Source organism: Macaca thibetana, chromosome 7 (genome assembly GCF_024542745.1).
Source record: "Macaca thibetana thibetana isolate TM-01 chromosome 7, ASM2454274v1, whole genome shotgun sequence".
Lineage (NCBI taxonomy): Eukaryota > Metazoa > Chordata > Mammalia > Primates > Cercopithecidae > Macaca > Macaca thibetana.
In genome coordinates, this window is record NC_065584.1 from 154,925,194 (window position 1) to 154,945,597 (window position 20,404).

Genomic DNA, 20,404 nt, shown 5'->3' on the forward strand with positions numbered 1-20,404 from the left:
AGCACCAACTACGAGAGGGCAGACAGACAGACCACCCACAGGCTACCTCCAGGCCTCCTCTGGATGACCCACTCCTTTATGCCCGGGCCTGTATCAAGCACTGGGTAGGGTTGAGGGAAGGCTGGGAAAAAAGACCAGTAGGGACTTATTGCATTATAGGATTCCAGGGAGGGAGGGTACCTCTGTGACCATGAATTGTGTTTTCGCCACAGTGCTTTGCTTTCCAGTAAAATCTATTCAGCCCAACCAAAGCCAAGCTGCTCCGGGGGGCATCTCCCAGGCCCTTCCCAGGGACTCTGCACACCAGGACCAGACAATGATCTTTATTTCACAGAAAGGAAACTGCAACCTGGAGGTGGGTGGTGACTTGCTCAGGGTCTCCCAGTGAGTTACCCACACAGCTCCCTCTAGTCTCCAGGGTGGAGAGTGTATGTGCATAGGTGTGTAAGCATGCAGACACACACAGGCACATATGTGCACACTCAGACAATGGACTGTGTCTTCACTCTCTGTCTTCCACAAGGCCTGCTGTCCCCTTTGCTGGCCTAGGCACTGACCACACTCATTCTGCTACTGCAGTCCAGAGACTCCTGTTCTCAGGTCCTAGGGGCTTTCACAGCCAGGCCACAACATCAGCAAAGGAGAACATCCCAGAAGTCCCGAGTGGCAGTCCTAGGGTTGGAGTTTCATGGGTTGGAAGGTCTGGTTCTAGCATAGGAGAGGAAAGCAGACACTGTGAGGGAAGGAGACTAGGAAGGACCCAAGCAAGGGGAGGGAGGAGAGAATGGGAATGAGGAAGAGAGAGAGAAGAGACAGACAGAGACGTCAGGCAGGCGGAGTGTGCAAAGGAGCAGTGGGGCAGGAGGCAGGGAAAGAGGGTGATGAGATGGCAAAGATGAGGCGGGGTGCACCATAGCATAGCCCTGGGGACACACCCCTCCCCAAATGTAGCTTGGTGTTCAAAGCCTGGGCCTGGCCGGAGCCTTTCCAGCTGAAAGGTTAGAAAGGGAAAGGGGATCCAATGAAGGCACCCGTGCAGTGGGTCTCTGGGCTCTGTCCTTGAATGTCTCTGGTGCTGATGGTGATCCACACCTCCAACAGCCTGCACAGGGCGGGAGCCTCCCAGTCCCTCTGGAGCTTTGTAAACACTGCCCCAAGCACTTGTGTGCGTGTGTGTGTGCATGCGTGTGTGTGTGTGTTGTCTGTGAGGCTGTGTGCACTCAGATTTGAAGGTGAGTGTGTGTGCTTGTATGAGTGTGTGTCCAGGGGTGATGGTGTGACCACGTGTATTTGTATGTTTGAGTGTGGATACGTATGAGTGTGTGTGGCTGCCCTGAGTCCACGTGAACTCACTGAAGCTTGTTTTGCTGTAAAGGCAGTTGGGCTGCTGGGTTGGGGCTGGGCCTAGGGACAGTGTGGCTGGAGGGACAGGGAGAGGCACAGTCCTCTTCTTCTCCCAAACCGTAGAGAGAAAGAGTGTGGAGCTTTCCCCAAATGAGACACCAGGAAGGAGACACTTCTACAGAGACAAGGGTGCTGAGGGAAGGGAGGGCAAGGACAGGGGCTTCAATCCCAAACTTGCCATGATCCCCTAACCGTCTCCTCGTGGTGAACAAGTCTTCATCCAAACATGCGGCGCCTCAACCCATTCTTCTCAACCCCTCTTATGTCCTCCCCATGCCGGTACCTGATGCCACCTCCCCAGTCCCCTGGATTAGGAGGGGGGAGCTGCTATGGGGCCTTTCCCTGGCATTCAGGCCCCATTCCCATTCCTCTGTGGTCTGTGTGGATCAATACAGGAGCATATGTGACTGTTTAAATTTCAACTTAGGATTCAATAAAATTAAAAATCCAGTTCCTCAATAGCACTAGCCACATTTTGAGTCCTGGATAGCCACACATGGCTGGTGGCTACCGGCCTGGGCAGTGCGGGTCTGGAACATTCCCATCATGGCAGGAAGTCCTATGGGGCATACTTGGGCTTGCACACCTCTGGACCTTGGCTCATGCTGGTATAACCACCAGGACTCCCACTTCCCTTTGCCCACCTATAGAAGCCCTTCTCCAGGCTCAGCTCAGGCACCAACTTCCCTGGGAAAGCCCCCAGGTGCCACCAGGCTGCAATGCTCCGCATCTGCCTTCCTGCTCTGCTCTGGGCCTCCTTCTCACCTCTAGGCCATCAGCTCCTCCAAGACAGGGGCTGGGTCTTATTGATATATTTTTCTTTGCACACACCCCTTTCATCTTTCTAGCCATCCTGTCTCTCTCCTTTCCCATGCACTTTTGTTTTCTCTCCCCATCCCCTCGGTTTTTCTCTTGCAACCTCTTGGTCTGTCTTGAAGGCTCCTGCATTTCCTCTCACTGTTTCTCTCTTCCCCTCTGTCTCCTCTCCCTCTCCCCTTGCTTTGCTGGAGAGATGTTAATTGCACCTGCAATTACCTAATTGCCATGGCAATTAGCCAGTTGCACTCTATTTTGAAGGTGCAAATGGAAAATTGCAGGCATAAGGAGTAATTTTGGGGCACAAAACTGTGCCCAGAGAACTTTGGCCTTGGCCCCGGGGGCCCAGGGGAGACTAGAGAGCTGGAGAGAGTCAGGTCTGGGGTGTGAAGCTCTTCTCCCAGGTGGGGTAGGACTTGGGGGTGGGGAATTCCCCTGTAAGCAACTCACATCATCTCTAATGCAGAGCAAGACCAACCTGCCAGCTCTAATTACAGTGATTTTCATATTATCACTAGTGCTGATGAGAACTCATTATTGATACTCAGCAAGGTCATTCAAGGTGCTGAGAGAGGGTGGGAGCCCGACCTCCAAACTTTCCAGGCTGGTGCGGAGGGCTGGGTCACAAGCCCACCCTGGGAGGCCACTTCTGGGGTGCAGGACCGAGCCCCAGAGCAACAATCAGGCTGCCTGGCACTTGCTGGCTGTGAGCACCTGGTGAACAGTGCAAAGAGCCCTGAAGAGTAAATGCACTGAATTTCATGGGTGAAGTCCAAGGCTTAGCCCCTTTCAATCCCCTTCCTCTAGGAGTCAGCACTGCTGGGGGAGAAAGGAAGCAGGAAGTCCACTTCTGTCAGGAGACATGTGACTCCAAGAGTAGCCCCTCCATGTGACCAGTGACTGGCCAGCTGCCTGTTTTGGGAGCAGGTGGTTGTGAGTCTGGACAGTGGGTGTTTGGAGCCTTGGGCTTGGCAGGGGCTTGTGAGCAGTGACAAGGGATGACCCCTCGTCTTCCCTCGTCATCCATCTGGACAAGGGTGTGCCCTTGTCCAGAAGCCTGCACTGGGGTCAGAACCTGGGATCTAGCTTGGATAGGGGAGGGGGCTCTGGGATACAGCAGAGGCCATCTGGGAGTAGGAGATGGGGGCTCCTAGGGGACTGGCATCAATGTTGCATAGGCAAGGCCAGGACACCGTTTCTGTATGGACTGTGCATGTTTAGGGCAGCGCTGGGGATGCTGATGGGGAGTTGGGGGAGGTGGTGGCTGGCATTGCTTATGGTCCTTGTCTCCTTAGGAAGCCTGAGAGAAGGAAGTCCCCAAATGATAACTGAATCCTACCATGTGCCCAGCACTGGGCTAGGTGCTTCTGGCAATACAGAGGTGACCAATCAGTGGACATTATCCTCACTGGCTAGACACTGGCTCCCTACTAGACAGGGAGTGTACAGGGGTGTGTACGAGCAAACAAAGAAGGTTTGTGACAAGTGCAGGGACAATCTAGGTCAGCATTCATCTACACACTGGGGAGTTTACAATTGCTATTGAATGAAGAAATGAACCAATTAATTAATTAATGGATGAACAAGATGCTGCCTCTCACGTGAGGAGGCTGGACTTGAGGTCCTGGACATCCCTCGCCGACTCGAAGTCCATGCTGCTCCCCCTCTCTTCTCCCCACCTTTTCTAGGAACGTCTTCCAGCCTCGTCTCTCCTCCCAGTCCTCCAGGGAACCCCTGCCTGTGGGATGCAGCTTTCAGCCTGCGTTGCTCTGTCCCAGAGAATTTTGGAGCTTTACATCTTGGACCCTTGCTTTCCTGCTGAGAGGAAGGGATGTACTTTTTTTTTTTTTTTGTCCTAGTACGTTGTCAAATTGGCTTTTAAAATCCCAAAGCTCCAAGGCTTTAAGCAGTGAAGCTGGGGTACAAGGGACCCCTCAATCCTCCTCCGCCAGGCGTGCGAGTGGCTTGCCGGGGAGCTCAGAGCTGGAGCGAGGGAGACTGACCGCAGGGCTGGGGGCAGCCAGCAGCCCCGCCTTCCAGCCTTCTCCACTCCTGCTACCCGCTTCCAGCACTGGCCTCCACACAGACACCCAACTAAACACAATACTGTCCGAGGCCTCAAGTGCGAGTTAATTAATTCACCAGAGGGAAGGCAGGCTATAAATAACTGATGGGAGCAGAGGGGGCAGCTGGGGCAGGTTTATTCACCAGTGGTTTCGCAGTCTCTGCTCTGGCAATACAGGTTAATGAGCACAGGCCTCCTTGCCGACATAATAGTGACTAAAAATAAAAAGAGGAACGAGTCACCCTCCCTGGTGAATCAGGCGCCTCCAATTGTAATTTCCATGCTGATACTGTAATTTTCCTGTTCCTCTTGCTCCCCCAGGGGCTGAGGGAAACGGAACCCCCTCCTCACAAAGGAGGCAGATCCCTTTCTGGTTTATTTCCCTTCCTTTCAGGAAAGAGAGAGATGGTGGGTAGGCGGGAGGGAGGGCGACTGAAACCTAAGCCCAGACCCCAGGACATGTCAAAGATGCAGACCGAACTCTGTCTCCTGTGTCCAAATGCATGTCATTGCCCTGGTCTATTCCCTCCCTCTAGATTTGTCAGATGAGGAAACTGAGGCACAGGGAGGAAAAGTTACTTGACAAGAGTCTCCCAGGAGTGTCCCAGGCGTGCAGGAGCCAGGCCCAGCACTCCCCAGCCAGTGCTGCCATTTCTGCTCTGCTCACTCCTCCTATCCTGGCCTCGAACCTGCTCTCCTGGGTCCTCCCTAAAGCAGGCTCCCGCTCCACCCTCACTCCACCCCACCCTCCACCCTGGCCTCTCCAAGGGACCTATAGATTGGAAATCCTCCTATTCCCAGCCCTCCTCTGACCACTTGAGCTGCATATGCAGGTTGCCAGAAGGTTCTTGTTGCATGCCTCTGACATGGAGGTCCCCCGGACCCACCTGGCTGAGGATGGGTGGAGCTTCCCAGGCACACACTCCTACCTTTGGAGGAGTCAGCCAGCCTATACAACGCCTTTGTGTGAATTAGAAAAGGCTCCTCCTCTGGGCAGACACAGCCCATACCAGGGCTTGACCAGTGGGCCTAGGGTGGGTTTCAGGTCCCACTTGACCCAGCCCCCACCAGGTGCCTTTGAGCAGTGAACACACTGCACAACCTTCTCCAACAGGCCTACCTGCCTCTGTCTTCCTGGAGGCCAGCCAAGCCCCTAAAAGTGCTCCAAGACAGTAGAACTTTCATGAAAACTAAATGAGTCTCCCCACCTTTGTCCTCATCCCCGACCTCAGCCCCCTCTCCCCAGTGTATATTATGAAAGGAAGAAGACAGACAGGAACTGGGTTGCCCATGGAGACCACAGCAGCCCTTTCCTGGAAGGAGCAGGGGACTTGGGCACCCAGCACCTAGGGGGCTAAGGAGTTCACCATGGAAGGTGGATACAGAAACAACTAAAGCCAGAGGGCAGCGCCAAGCCAGACTCCAGTTGGCTGACCCTGAGGCCCAGCCCTGCCCCTTGCACATGGAGATGGTTTTGTCTCACTAGGGCTCATGCTTTGGTGACTGGCACCTGTTGGAAGAGAGAAGCCTCATTCTGGAGAATGGAGAAGGAAGATGGGCCGGAGGAGGGGTGCTGCAACTGCTGGGGGATGCAGTGACACCCTCTGGCAATTCCCTGGGTGCTCCGTGACCGGCCACTGAGGACGATGCCCACCTGGCCACCGGTTCCACCACATCATCGTTCTGTGACAATTTGCATGGCAGATATCAAGCCCAGATGAAAGGCCAGTCTGCCTTCTATCATCCTCCTCACTTCTCACTCACTGAAGACTCCCTGCAGAGGAAACCGGCTCCACCTTGGACCCATGGGGCCCACAGACTTATGGAGAAATTATTTTCTGTGCCTTTTCTCCACAGCAAAAGCTCCTTCTTCCAGCCTGCCCAAGCCTATGCGCAGTGAACCCAGTCACTCTCCTTGCTCCCCACACCGTCAGCTTCCTGACTACCCCACAGGCTCTCACCCCCCGCAGTGCCCCCCGCTCCCTGGCAAGGTTGACACCGCAGCTCTGGCCTCTTCCTCCCAGGCAGCCGCCTTCTCAGGGCTTCCTTGCTTCCCCTCTCCATCTCCGCCAGTGTCACCAGCACCGTGAGGCCGAGGGGCACCAGGTGAAGGCCCTTACATCTTCCTGTCCTCTCCAGGATGTGAGTTGGGGGCAGAAGAGGCAGAGGAGAGTGAGGGGTGTACTGAGAAAGGGAGAAGGAAACAGTGGTATAGCTGGAAGCCCACCGCGACCTCCCACACAGGCCCAGCCGCCCAGACTCAGCACCTTCCACAGCAGGACTCCAGAGCCCCTCGGGTCCTGCCACCCAACCTGCAAACTGACGGCTGCGCCCATGCCCACCTTCCGCCCTCCTCCCTCTCTCCACGGCAGCGGTTTCCCTGACCCTCAGAGGCCGCTCCTTCCATCAGCCCTTATCTGCTGCAACCCCGAGCTCCCTCCCTCTCTCCTGGCTCCTGGCCAACAGTGTTGCCACAAGTTCAGCCTCTTCTGGAAAGCATCCCTTTCTTGGCCTCCTGACCCCTTCCCGCTGTGGTCCCACCCCCGCTTTTCTTTCACAGCCAAACCTCTCACCTGGGGGTGTCTACACAAGTGTTTCCCACTTCCTCACCTCCCACCTCCCTCAGTCTGGCTGTGGCCCCTCCAAGCCGCTGAGGCTGGCCTCTGACCTCCTTGTTGCCAAATCTAGCAGATGCCCTTCCTCCCTGATCGCACGTGGGCTGTGGACCCGGCCTGGCACTGCCGACACTTCCTCCTTCTTGACATACTTTCTGGCCTCAGCCACTGGACACCCAGGCATCCCAGCTCTTCTCCCTGACTGCGGGCAGCTCAGCTTCCTCCTAGACGTGGGTGTTGCTTAGAGGGCTGTTCTGGGCTCCCTCCTCTCTCACTCCACACCCTCCCTTTTGTTTTCACATCTTCACGTGCCTTCTCTAAGTTGATGACCCTCACATCATCAGCAGCAGCCTGGACCTATTCCTTTGTGGTGGGACAAAGGCAGGCACAGCCAGGGCCCTTCGGCTCACTCTTCCCAAATGGCTTCTGGGTCAGCCCGGAGCCCAACTGGGGTGAAAGGTCCCTGAGGTCAAAAGTCATATTCTCTTTCCTTCTGTATCCTCAAAGGGCCCAGAAAAGTGCTAGGCAAAGTCTCAGGCCCCTGCTCTGTTGAAAAAACAGGTGCAATCCAAATAAAAACCAACTGCAATGTCAGAGACTTACCAGAGGCTAGGGTAAGGGTCCCCTTGGACAAGCCATGGTTCCCCAGGCACCTCACTCTGATCTGCTTCTGCCATAGCTATAATTCTGAAGCATACCCACATGCCTCTCCCTGTATATACCCCTCCATGGCTCCCCACTGCCTGTCCCCTCTGCCTGGGCTCTCCTGACAACCTGGCCCACTCTCCAGCCTCATCTCCCACGGCTGCTCTTTGAGCATCCTCTTTGTGCCCCAGAATGTGTGCTGTTTCTTAAACACACCCAGTACTTTTTGGCTCCCTCTTTTATCTCCTGACAAACTTCTAACTGTCCCTCAAGGCTTTCTCTAAAATGTCTCTTCCAGATAGCCTTCCTTGATTCCTCCAGTATGCGGTGGTCTCTCTCCCCAGCACACCCTAAGAAGTCCATGCCCAACTAAGAGCTGGCGATGTTTGCCACCTTGAATCATAATGATCTGTCTCCCTGCTGTCCCGCATGGAGAGCTCTTTGAAAACAGGCCCAGGTCTTCTTTGTGCCCCCATCTCCAGGGCATGGGCTGTCGCTCAGTACCTGTCTTGGTTTGTCTTGGGTGAGTGGATGACGAGAATGAATGAAGGGCCAGAGAGCAGAGTGGTTTGAAGAGCAGGCTCTAGAGTCTGACAGACAGGAGTCCAAACAGAAGCTCTGCCGCAAACCGTGTACATGACCCAGGGTGAGTCATTTGCCCACGATGGGCTTCAGTATCCTTGTCAATGCTCTGGAAGTACAAGCAGTCGCTCCTCCATCAAGCTGCTGCAAGAACGCTGTAGAAGCATGCACGTAAGACAGCTTTGCATAGAGTGGGCACCTGGCAAGCATTCCGCAAACACAGGCTCTTGGGGTTGTCATTGATCATTGTAGATATTCCCATTAAGAGGACAGGCAAGTGGAGGGTCCAAGGACATCTGGGGAGCTCATCCATGGGAGATACATGTTTCTTTATCTCAGCTCACTTCTTTCACTTCCCAAGCTCATTGGGGCATGTGCACCTGGGGTGACCCCAGCTCAGTTCATCAAAACCTGAACAAGTGCTCTCTGGGGCCAACAGCACCACTTTCCTTGCCCTGAGACCGCAACTCTCCTTCCTTGGCATTTCTCTCTCTGCCCCAAGCCTGTATGAAGCAGAGATGGCTTTATGGTGCCTTGTAAGTCCTACGAAGGGAGCAGCAGGGGCCTCTCAGAGCTACCGCCTCCTCGATCAATACCTCTTCTTCCACCCTCAAGGGCTCCATAAGACTCATTCAGCAAAACCTGGAGGGCCGATATCGCCTGGACAGTGTCACTCATGGGCCTGCTGTTTATTTTCCTCCCACTTTCTCTTGGTGCCTCCAGATCTCACCGTAACCTGCACCCCCATCCCCAGGTGGCAGCCAGTGTGACTGTCGGCCTCCCTGCAGCCGTGACCCCGGCAGGCGTGAGGAGGAGGGCGAGCTGGGGCTCTGCCACCCTTCAGCTGGCTAATGTGGAAGTCTTGATGAATATGAATCGCCTCCTCCTCCACGGAGCCGGCCCCATCAGATTCCTTCACACCTCGCCGAGCCCAGAAAGGTTACTCAGAATTAAATGTAAATCACATATTTACTGGTATGAATCAGATCACAGTGTCACTTTCTCACAACAGAGAATTTAATCACACTGTAGCCCCGAGGGCTTCTGCTCTCCTGAGGCCGTCCCCGCCACGTCGCCCTTGTGGGCCGCACCTGGGAGAGAGGCTCATAGCCCTCCCATGTGGGGGTGTTCGTGGGGGTGTTCCCAGAGGCTGGGAAAGCACAGTGGCCACAGCAGGAGACTTGACGCTGGTGTTCCCAGTCCTTTGGTACCCAAGTCATGGCTGCCTTCTAATATCATGTCAGTCTGAAGCTGTCACGATGGGCTAGGCAGCGCTTCACATGCTATGGACACTTAGTAACTGTTGAGTACAGGAACATCTCTCCTAAAAGGCTGCTGGCAGTCACCCCTCCTTCCCAGGCTCACTTGTGTTTCAGGAGCTAAGGGGGAAAGGAGAGAGATGAGTGAAAGGTTTCACCCGTGTTGCTCTGTGTTCAGAGGCGGTGGAGTGGAAGGAGCACTGGCTTTGGAGCCAGGAGGCCCAGCTCAGAGCCTGGCTTTGCTACTGGCTCTGCCGAAGGATGGTGGGCAATTCACGGTAATGGCAGCTTCTTTGTCTACACAGCAGAGACATGATGCGGGTCCCGCCAGCTCCACTGACGTGTTACATGTGGAAGCATTTGCCTGCCGTAAAGTGCTTTGCAAATGTCAGGAGCAATGACCATGAGCCCAGTACAAAGGTCACTGGACAAGAAATAAAGGGGGCCAGGTCTCAGCCCCTGATTCTCCTGCTTAATGGCTAGATAGTCCTTAGGGTGAAGGACCACACAGCCCTTTGAAAACAGGCTCATGTCTTCCCTGTGCCCCCATCTCCAGTGCGTGCACTGTCTGCTCAGTAACTGTCTTGATTTGTCTTGGATGAGTGGGGGATGAGAATGAATGAATGACAGGCTGGAGAGCAGAGTGGTTAGGGGAGACAGACATGGACCCAAACCAAGGTTCTGCCACTAACTGCGTGCAGGACCTGAAGCGAGTCAGCTCTTCTGCGCTTTAGGTTCACATTAGCAAACAGAAGTAATGAGGCCTTTTTTTGATGGAGAAAAGCTCAAATGAATGCCACAGAGACAGATCTCTGTGCAGACTATAAGGTGCGGCACACAGCTAGGGGGTTGTGCATGGCTCACTTCCTCAGCCGTGGCAGGATGCCAAGGACCTCTGGTTTCCTCAGGATGTCATGGTCCCTTCCCTTCCCAAGCCCATTGCTTTGGAGGCTAGTCTGCAGGCTAACGGCTGTGCATTTGGAGAGCTCTTTACCGTTTGCAAAGCACTGTGCAAGTCAGGAGCATGTGCTGGACTTAGGAGGATACACCATGGTGTTGGAGCTTCTTGGTGGCTTCCAGGTCTTCAGGTAGACGCTTGCTGGAGATGTTGACACCCACCGGTAATCCACAGACTGAATGCACACTGTCCAGAGTGCCTTCCCCAGAGCTGTCCAGCAAACGCTGTCCCAGAGTGCCCTCCCCAGAGCTAAATGGCCTGGTTGGGCTTTCTTGACTGGAGAATTTCCTAACTGGGTAACTATTTTCCGGAAAACTGAGCCCACATTGTCTGCACAGGAAGCCAGTCTACATTGTGCGTGTGTGTGTGTGTGTGTGTGTGTGTGTGTGTGTTTAACCCAAAAAACAGATGTAATTTCTTCATGTATCAGGAAGCCTTCCTTTTCGCAAATGTTAAGGAACACAGCTCCCTTGGGCATAAAGTCAAGGGGGTTTCTTTTTATAGCAGTCTCAGTCGCAGCTCTGGCTTTGCTTATGAACTCAAGTTAGGGAAATTAGAATTAAAATTCCACCCTGAAGAGAACACGGATTTGTCCTCCTGGGTCCTCCTACCCTCAGTGCCTCCACCAACACATATGATGGCTCACAGAATGCCTTCTCCACCTACATGGCAGTGCTCACATCAGTGACTCATATCAAGGGCGGGCCCTACTGCAAAAGAGGTATGACAAGGGACACTTGGCCATGGACTCCCCTAATCTTCTTGTGTACCCATTACAGAGAAGCAGTGGCCCATGACAATGGTGAAATGGCCTGTGAAAGGCTGAGCTCAGGTGCCAGCTTGGGGACGTCCCCCTGTGGGACTGGAGGACTGTCTTTAGCATGTGGTCTATGCACCTGACCAATGGACAGTAAATGGTGCTGGTCTGCCTACTGCTGGAACCCATGGGTCTGGGAAGCCAGGGCTGAATGTCCATTCCCTGTTGCCATCACTCCTAGTGGCCCTCTAGCAGGATTTACACTTGCCACAAACCTTAGGCTCTGTGAGGTTAGGGGTCGTGGTCCCCAGACAGCCAATGTTTCTGTCGTGGGGCTAATATTTCCTGCAGGTGACACTGTAAAGGTCCCACTGGATTTGAAGCTGTGACAGCTACCTGTCACTTTAGGTTCCTCGTGGACCAGCAGTGATGAAAGGAGTTACCATGCTGGCAGGGTAATTCACCCAGACTATTGTGAGGGCCAAGTCCTGCTGCTCTCTGCAGCAGGGATTCTCTGCACTTCTCTTGGTGCTCTTTTGCCTGATGAAAGGGACTTGTGAGTCAGCAACTGCAGCAACAACAGCTCAATAAGAACAGGACAAGCCAAGGGCTCAGACTCCTTCAGAATGGTGGTCCGGGTCATCCTGCTCAGTAAGTAGCACAGAGCAGACAAATTGCCGGTTGAGGATGAGGGACGTGGAGACGGGGGAATGCAGGGGAGATCTGATGGGTACCCATGAGGGCCTCAGGACAGGTGCAGGGACTGTGTCTTGTTTTATTCACCTTTTGCCTTAGGTCATCTCAGAGATCCCAAGGAAACTCTGTAGTCATTGGACTTGTACCCACTTCTTAGAGAAAGCAGGGACATTCAGTTTACACCAAATACAGAGGCCCCAGATTGTATGGGAGCTGGATGTGACAGAAGGGTAGATGCCTCTGCGGGTGGTACAGGAGGACACAGAGACACTTCTTACACCATCCTCAGAGCCTCTTGACCACCCATGTCTCTGGGATCTTTGACCTTTGCCCCTCACATTCCCCTGCAATGACCAACTTCTTGTGACTCTGAACAACTGAATGTAGGTACAACCCCAAAGCAGTGCATCTCCTGTATGTGCACACATCACTTCTGCTGTGGAGCTTTCCTCTTGCTGGTGACACCTGAAATGCAGCAAGACCCACTCAGCAGGCACACATGTGCAATCAGGAGACCTGGGGGAGTGAACACACCAGGGGCAATCCTTTGAGTCATTAGATACTGGAGCCCATGGGTAAATTCCTCTTCTTGCCTCTTTCTGGATGAACTGTCTTAAAAAGCAGTTGCTACATAGCTTTTTTTTTTTTTTTTTTTTTCCCCAGACAGAGTCTCGCTTTGTCACCTGGGCTGGAGTGCAATGGCGCGATCTTGGTTCACTGCAACCTCTGCCTCCTGGGTTCAAGTGTTTCTCACACCTCAGCCTCTCGAGTAGGTGGGATTACAGGCTCCGGCCACTATGCCTGGCTAATTTTTGTATTTTTAGTAAAGACGGAGCTTTGCCATGTTGGCCAGGTTGGTCTTGAACTCCTGACTTCAAGTGATCTGCTTGTCTCGGCCTCCCAAAGTGCTGGGATTACAGGCATGTGCCACTGCACCAGGCCTACATAGCCTTTTGAGAGACCTTTTCGTGAGATCAAGCGCTCAGTTGCTCTTGATGCCATTGGGTGGCTGAATTCTCCTGCATCCTTGCGTTGGCTTTTCCTGTCTCTAGTCTTGCCTATCATTTCCCTCACTCCTGCGGCCCTCGCATCACACTGCTTAAAAGAGCAGTAGCACACAGGCTTTTACCTCAGGCCTTGCTTTGTAGAAAACTTTGGCTAAGACAAGATGTTCAAGCCCCTTTAATCTTTGCCCCAAAGCAAGACCGTCAGTACCGTGATCCTCTCTCGTTTTTGTCTTAGGAAAGTAAAGCGGAAAAAAGTTCAGTCCTTGATCCAGAACCAGATAACCAAGGCACAAAGACAGAGCTTGTGTTCGGCTCTGATTCCAAGCCTGGGGCTTGTTCCGGAGTGGGAGACTGCTACCTCCGAACAAGGCGACATGTGAGGCTCAGGGTGGCGTGTGAGGCTCGGAGGCATGTGAGGGGAGCTGCAAAGGATGAGGGGAGGGGCTTAGGGGCTTACCCAGGAAGAGGGGAAGGGGGCAAAGATTGGTTGGGGCAATGACACAGGGCCTGGTGAACATCGTTGTGGCCAGCACAGGTTTCCTGGACGAGTAGTGGTAAGGTCAAGTCCCCAAGGTGGACTTTGAGTGCCTCTGAACAAGAGCATGGTGACATTTAGAGGAAGTGAGTGATACAAGCTTAAGGCTAAGAGGATGTCTCTAGAACAGCCTCCTTTATTTCCTATCTCTTGGAGTCACAGAAGTCCCAGAGTGTGACACAGAGGAGACCTAGGCCCATGCCTGCCAGAATTTCCCATTCTGTGCTCCCGGGAACTCTTGTGCTCCAAAGGACTTCACAAATTGCCACGAAAAAAAAGCCTCCTCTTAGAGGGTCCCAAGGTACTGCATTATAGGAAAGGCCCGAAGCACACATGTCAGACAATAAATAAATAACAGTAACAAAACCCTGGTTAACTTGAATCCAGCAAACTTATTAGACTCTGTACACTTTCAAAAAATTGCAACTCCAATCCGCCTCCTGGGTTCAAGTGGTTGTCCTGCCTCAGCCTCCCGACTAGCTGAGATTACAGCCATGTGCCTCCATGCACAGCTAACTTTTGTATTTTTAGTAGAGAGGGGGTTTTGCCATGTTGGCCAGGCTGATCTCGAACTCCTGACCTCAAGGAATCTGCTCTCATCTGCCTCCTAAAGTGCTGAGATTACAGGTAGGAGCCACCCCACCCAGCCAAAAGCATTATTTTCTGAATAACAAGTATTTTAATCTTTTTGCGTACTATATTCTACAGAGGGGTTATAGAAGTGTGTTTGGAAAAACACGAAGCTTTCATGGTCCCCTCACTTGACTGTGGAGAAAAACCACAGACCAGAGAGGTGACTCAACTTATCCAGAGACACACAGCAGGAGCTTACACACATCCTGATTCCCCAACTGGGGCTCTTTCTTCGACCTGGGAGAAATTTCCACTGCATGATTGTTGCCAAGCTATTAATGAAAATGAGACCTAAATTAGCTTCAGAAAATGAGGTTTTAGCATTGGGAAGTTTTTGACTATTGAAATTGGGAATGCAAATGAGTCTATGTGCTAGAAATCTGTTAGCAAGTAAGAAAGAAGCTCCACAAATTCTAGCCTTTGGAACCTGTGGGGCCTTTTGGAGCCTCAGTTTACCCTTTTGTGAGGTGAGGTGGGAGGGAATAGGCCAGCCAATTGCTAAGTAAGGTTCATCTCAGATGTAATGAGATTCTGCGATTTCAAAGACAAGTGTTGAATAGCAGAGAGGTCTGGGGACCAGGGGTGGGGGAGCCCCACAAGGAGGGGGAGACCAGCTGGCCCAGCCTCTGGCCTCTGGCAGACTTCTCAGCTGCCCACTGAGGAAGGTCCTTTCCCCAGATGCAAAGTGTGCATCTCACATTAGTTTGCAAGGCAGCACTGATTAGTAATTAAATGGTTTTTTAAAAAATAAAGCCATTAAAGCTAATGCCATCAAAATCAGAACCTCAGATGCTGGCTCATAATGATGAGTGTGCCTCACGACTCGCAGGAGAGGACATTTACATTTTAACATGCACATTGCACAGGCATTAATATTTCCCCCACCCACCCCTCCTCCCATCATTATAGGACCTGCTGATGAATCCATTTATTTTCCAGCTTTACTCTGATCCTAGAAAAAGCAGGTCATCCTGCAAGAAGTCAACAGGGAGGGATGAAAAGAGGCTCTGCACGAAGTCGGCTTTAGCCCTGCCATGCCTAGCTGTATAACTTTGAACAAGTGACCTAATCACCTTGGCAAACCTCATTTTGCTCATCTTTGAAATGGGGATAAGAATGCCCATCTTGTGGTGCTGTGCCAAGGATTGAATGGGTCAGTGCATTTGTAAATGCAACTCATAGTCAATTCTTGATAATGACTAGCCATTATTAGACCTGGTACTTGGCATACAGTAGGTACTTATCCAATGTGTCCTTAGTTGAGCACCTACAGTGGGCAGTCCTATTGCGGGACACTGCTGGGGACCAGGCAGGGGAATGTGGGGCCTTCGAGAAGATTCATTCTTTCTGGAAGATGAGATGAATGAACGTAGAATCACTAGGCTCATCTCAGCCATGGGCTCAGAGGCTGGCCTGCAGTGAGAGGTAGTCACAGTTACAATGCTGTGGACTGGGGAAGAAAGGTTTGCAGTCCTGGAGGGATGGGTGACATTCATAGCACCTGGTACAAGCCTGGCTTCATCCCGGGTGCTTTACACACTATCACATTTAATCCTCACAAGCATCCCATTTAACAGACAAAAAGCAACGAGGCTAAGAGAAGCCAATCAGCTTGCTTAGTACCACAGAGCTGGTAAGTGAAGGAGCCCTTGGTCAGTTGGGGTCTGTGAGGCCATCAGCCCATTGTCTTTTCATGGTATCAGGCTTCCTGCCAGGCAGGAGGAGCAATAAGTATCTGTACTGTCCCTTGGCTGTCAGGGTTGCAGAGACAGAAAGGGCAGGTTTCAGAGGCTCCGGATGACAGGCTGCGATGCAGACTTGGCCCAGGAGGTCTGAGAGGGAAAAGTTGGCCTCCATGGCTCACCAGACCTCACAGTCTTGCCTCTGAGACATAGCGACTCCCTTTATCTGAGGATTGGTCCTCCACTGGAGGCAAACCTCCTCATCAGTCCCCCTGGCAAGTTTCTGTTGGCTGTGGAACCTGGAGTCTCCAGGCTCTCCCTAGACTTTTGCAGGCAGCCACTCGGAGAAGACAGCCAGCCACTCGGAGAAGACAGCCAGCCTGGTGAATCTGGAAGGCCTCTGTTCTAGACTCCTAGAACATAGTCCATTGCTGTGTGACTTTGGGTCAGTCACTTCTCCTTTCTGGGCCACCACTTCCTATTCTGTAAAATGAGAAGGTGGGATGAGACAAGCTCAGCAGCCCCTCCAGGCCTAACTCTCCTATTCAACACGCGCCTTTGCATCTTCTGGATTTTTTTTTTTGTAAATCAAGCACCTGCGCTTGGTGCATTGGCTCCCTGAGACTTTCAACTCTCATTATTTCCCCCTAAGACTTAACTGTCCAAGGGCTAAGGAACAAAAGTTTGCGCACATTTTAAGAAATATGTAAAATATCAGGGCTAGACAGGCCATTTTCAGACAGTCCCTGGGGCCTAGTCAGCTATTAAAGATGGAAATTATATATTCATAACGCAGGATATTGCTGCTTGCTTATTTATAACTTGCTCCATTTCAAGAATATTTATTCTAGACGAGGAGGCTTGATAATTTTTTCATCCAATCTACTCCTCATAGCTTAGGGCAAAAGAAGGAAACAGCTCAATTGAAGGAGCAGTTTTCTATTACAAGCAGGTAAGGAAGGAACATGCAGCTCCCCTATCACAGGCCAGGAACCCAGTCAGGTTGGGGTTCTCAGCTCTGCTGCCCCTCAATCAGCACCAGCCCCTGGGGTGCCCCAGCCAGGACCTCACCACCCTTGGGCACAGTCCTCTCAGATGAGGCAAAACTGCACATGGGAATGGGTAAAACACATAGACTCCAGGCCCCTCCTTTGACCCAGGAAGAAGCTGAGGTCCAGAAAAAGCATATGTGCTTGCTCAAGATCACAGGGACCAGGATACACACACACGGAGCTGGAGCGTGAGCCCGCTCACCCTGGTCTCAGGCTAGCAGTCTCGAGGAGGGAAAGGGAGCTACCAAACCTACTATGATGCAGTCTCTTGACTAGGTGATACATCAAGCAAGTCAACAAGATTTTATTGAGCACCTCCTGTGCTAGACAGTGTGCTGGGGATTAAGGAAGAGGGGATGGGTGCTTCAAGGAAGGTTCCCTCTGAGAAGGCGAGAGCAAAGCACACTGCATCACCAATTTGGACAACCCTCTCCCCAGTAGGTTCATCAGGATTATTCCCATTGGACTGAGGACGATGAGGAATTGAGCCGAGGTCACAACACTGGTGAGGGAAGGATGGAGCCTGGATTTGAACCCACCCTGGTCAGATTCAGGAGCCATGCTCTTTCTGTAACCCCTGAACCCTCTCCTAGTAGAACCCCATACAACTAAGGCTCCCCCACTTCCCCTGGACACTCAGGCTGTGAGCACTGCCGTCCCCTGCAGGCACCTGGAGCAGGGGCCCTAATGCAAAGAGAAAACCCGATTCACAGAGTTACTTTGTGATTGTTGGAAAAAGGCTATGGGCCAAGATGCCGCTAAGTTCAACCTAAATGTGACCTCTAACTCCCATACACCACACACATGCATACAGGCACACGTGCGCACACACATGCATGCGGGCACACGTGCACACACACATGCATGCGGGCACACGTGCACACACACATGCATGCGGGCACACGTGCACACACACATGCCAGGTCTGCCTGTCATGCTGCACTATCTGAGCATCTTCAGTTACACATCCCCTTGCCTGCTCAGTGAGGCCATAAAATCTATTCAGGGTAAGCATCACCGAAACTGAAAAAGTATGTGTTTTGTGTCATTTATTCATTCTGCAAATATTTATTGAGCACCTATTACACGGCAGGCCCCAGGCAGACACGTGGGTTACGGGGTTGAATGGGGAGCGAAACTGACCCAGCTGTTGCCCTCCTGGAGAGTGTGGTTTGGTAGGGGATCCAGATTCGCGCCTGGAGCTCTGGGATCTGTGAGAGGCGGCGACAGGTGAACGGGGCCTTTGAAGGGTCAGGAGAGCTCTAAGCAGTGAGCAGGAGTTTAGCTCCGTCAAGTGGGGAGCCGAGCAGAGAGAGCTACACCTGCAGAGGCCCTACAGCCAGGGAGAGGGCTCAAGGGGAGGCCCCAGGCCAGACCAGACCTACAGGTCCTCCTATGCCACATTAAGGATTAACGTCTTTGTCATCAAGACAATGAGAAGTGATTGAATGAAGAAAGGAACAAAATTAGATTGGTTTTTAAAGTATGGCTGAGGGTTGAGGAGGAGGGTGCCAGGGTTCCCTACCATGGATGATGTTTATCCTAAAGCAGCCTTTGACATGTGTGAGACAGAGGGATCCCCTCATTTCTACGTAGCCTGGCTACAAAGCCTCCCGGAGCTGGTTAAAGAAGGGCCGAGGACCACCTGCCTCGGAACCAGGAATCTGGGAGCTGATTTTAAACGTACACTTCCAGGTCCAGGACACGTCTTCAGAATCAGAAGCTCTGGGGACATCCCCAGATCTGTATTTTAGGAGCTCAGCAGAAAACTTGGAAGTAGATTGAAAGTTGAAGACCTTTCATTTCGTCTCTATGAGATTTAGTCTGTCGAGAGAACCTGAGATTCTCTGGCCTCTAGGGAGGAGGTTCTCAACCTACACTGTTCATTAGAACTTCAGATGGCAGAGCTTCGTGCTCAGAGATTCTGATTTACTTGGTCTTGCGGCGGTCTGGTCACCATTATTTCTCCCCAGCTGATTCTGTGATGCCAGTAAGGCAGGAGAGTGAGGGAGGAAGACAGAGAGATGTGGGGAGCTCTGGGTCTTAAATCAGGGCACGATGGGGCAGGGATGGTGGAGGGGGGAGGCAGGAAGCAGCAAGAGCACTGCTTCAGCCACTTCAGCCTCACCTTTTCCACACACCCCTCCTTCTGCACATGCTTCCACAGCACCTGCTCCATGCCAGGCCCTGTGCTGGGCACTGGAACACTGATATACTTATTGCTGGAGTGTCCAGTCCCGAGGGAAGCTTGGCGTGTGTATGTGGTGGTTTCTAGACCACTTCCCAGCTCACCAGGGTCAGGAAATGCGCATGTTGAGAATGACCAAGCCAGAGGAGTCTCTCACCACCTCATTTTCCTGCCTGAAGCCCAGGGATGAGGAGGGACTTGCCCATGGTCACATGGGTGTAAGGGTGAGAGACAGCTGAGCCCATGATGCAGGTGAAGGTTCCCAGCCTTTCCCAGGTGCCTGGGCAGCAGGAAGGACTGAACGCTGCCCAAGGGTTTAGGGGCAGAGAGGGTGAGGAGTCAGGGGGTGAACTTGCAGCAGAGAAGGGGGAGGATGGAACCCATCACAGCCCCAACAGCTTAGCTGAGCATCCAGTGCCCTCCAGAAATGGGGGTCCACTTAGTGCTCAGCCCCTGTGTTAACCCATTTCACATTGCTGTAAAGGAACACTGGAGAGTGGGTAATTTACAATGAAAAGAGGTTTGGTTGGCTCATGATTCTGCAGGCTGGACAAGAAGCATGGCACCAGCATCTGCTCAACTTCTGGGGAGACCTCAGGGAGCTTTCATTCAGGGCACAAGGTGGAGGAGGGTCAGGTGTGTCACATGGTAAAAGAGGGAGCAAGAGGGATGCCAAGCTCCTTTAAACAACCAGCTCTCACATGAACTCATAGAGTGAGACCTCACTCATTACCATGAGGATGCACCAAGCCATTCATGAGTGATCCACTCCTATAACCCAAACACCTCCCACTGGGCCCCACCTCCAACATTGGAGGCCACATTTCAACATGAGATTTGGAGGGGACACACATCCAAACCATATCACCCTCATTGTACAAATGTGGGAACTGAGGTCCAGGAGCAGTGGGACATGTCCAGGGTCACATCCACACTCAGACATGCACAGATGTACACACAACATGTATGCACATACACACAGGCACACAGACACATATACATGCACTCACATACAGATACAGTCACACTCACATACACACAGGTACACAGACACATATACATGTGCACACATACAGATACACACAGTCACATACACACAACACACAAGCACACAGACACATATACATGCACACACTCACATACAGATACACACAGTCACTCATACACACAGGCACACTCACATACACACATACAACTAAATGAACACACACAAATGCACACATATACACACATCGGACACACAAGCACACAGACACATACAGCATGCACACATTCACATACAGATCCATACAGACAGACATACACACAGCCACAGGCACAAACGCACACATATACACACAGACATGCATATATGTGAACACACACAAATGCACACATACACCATACACACACTCACACAGCTTAGACAACTATGATCTCCAGAGTTCTTTCCCCCCACAGCTTTGTGTCTCAGCCCGAGTGTAGTTTATTGATTCTTTGGTATTGAAAAATTTATTTCTGCATTTTTAAA

At 52.2% G+C, this 20,404-nt stretch overlaps 1 protein-coding gene across 3 annotated transcripts in view; it reads left to right on the forward strand.

Annotated features, from left to right (window-relative positions):
* LOC126958166 (40S ribosomal protein SA-like) overlaps window positions 1–20,404 on the forward strand; it is a 900,761-nt gene that overhangs the window by 751,551 nt on the left and 128,806 nt on the right. The window lies entirely within an intron of this gene.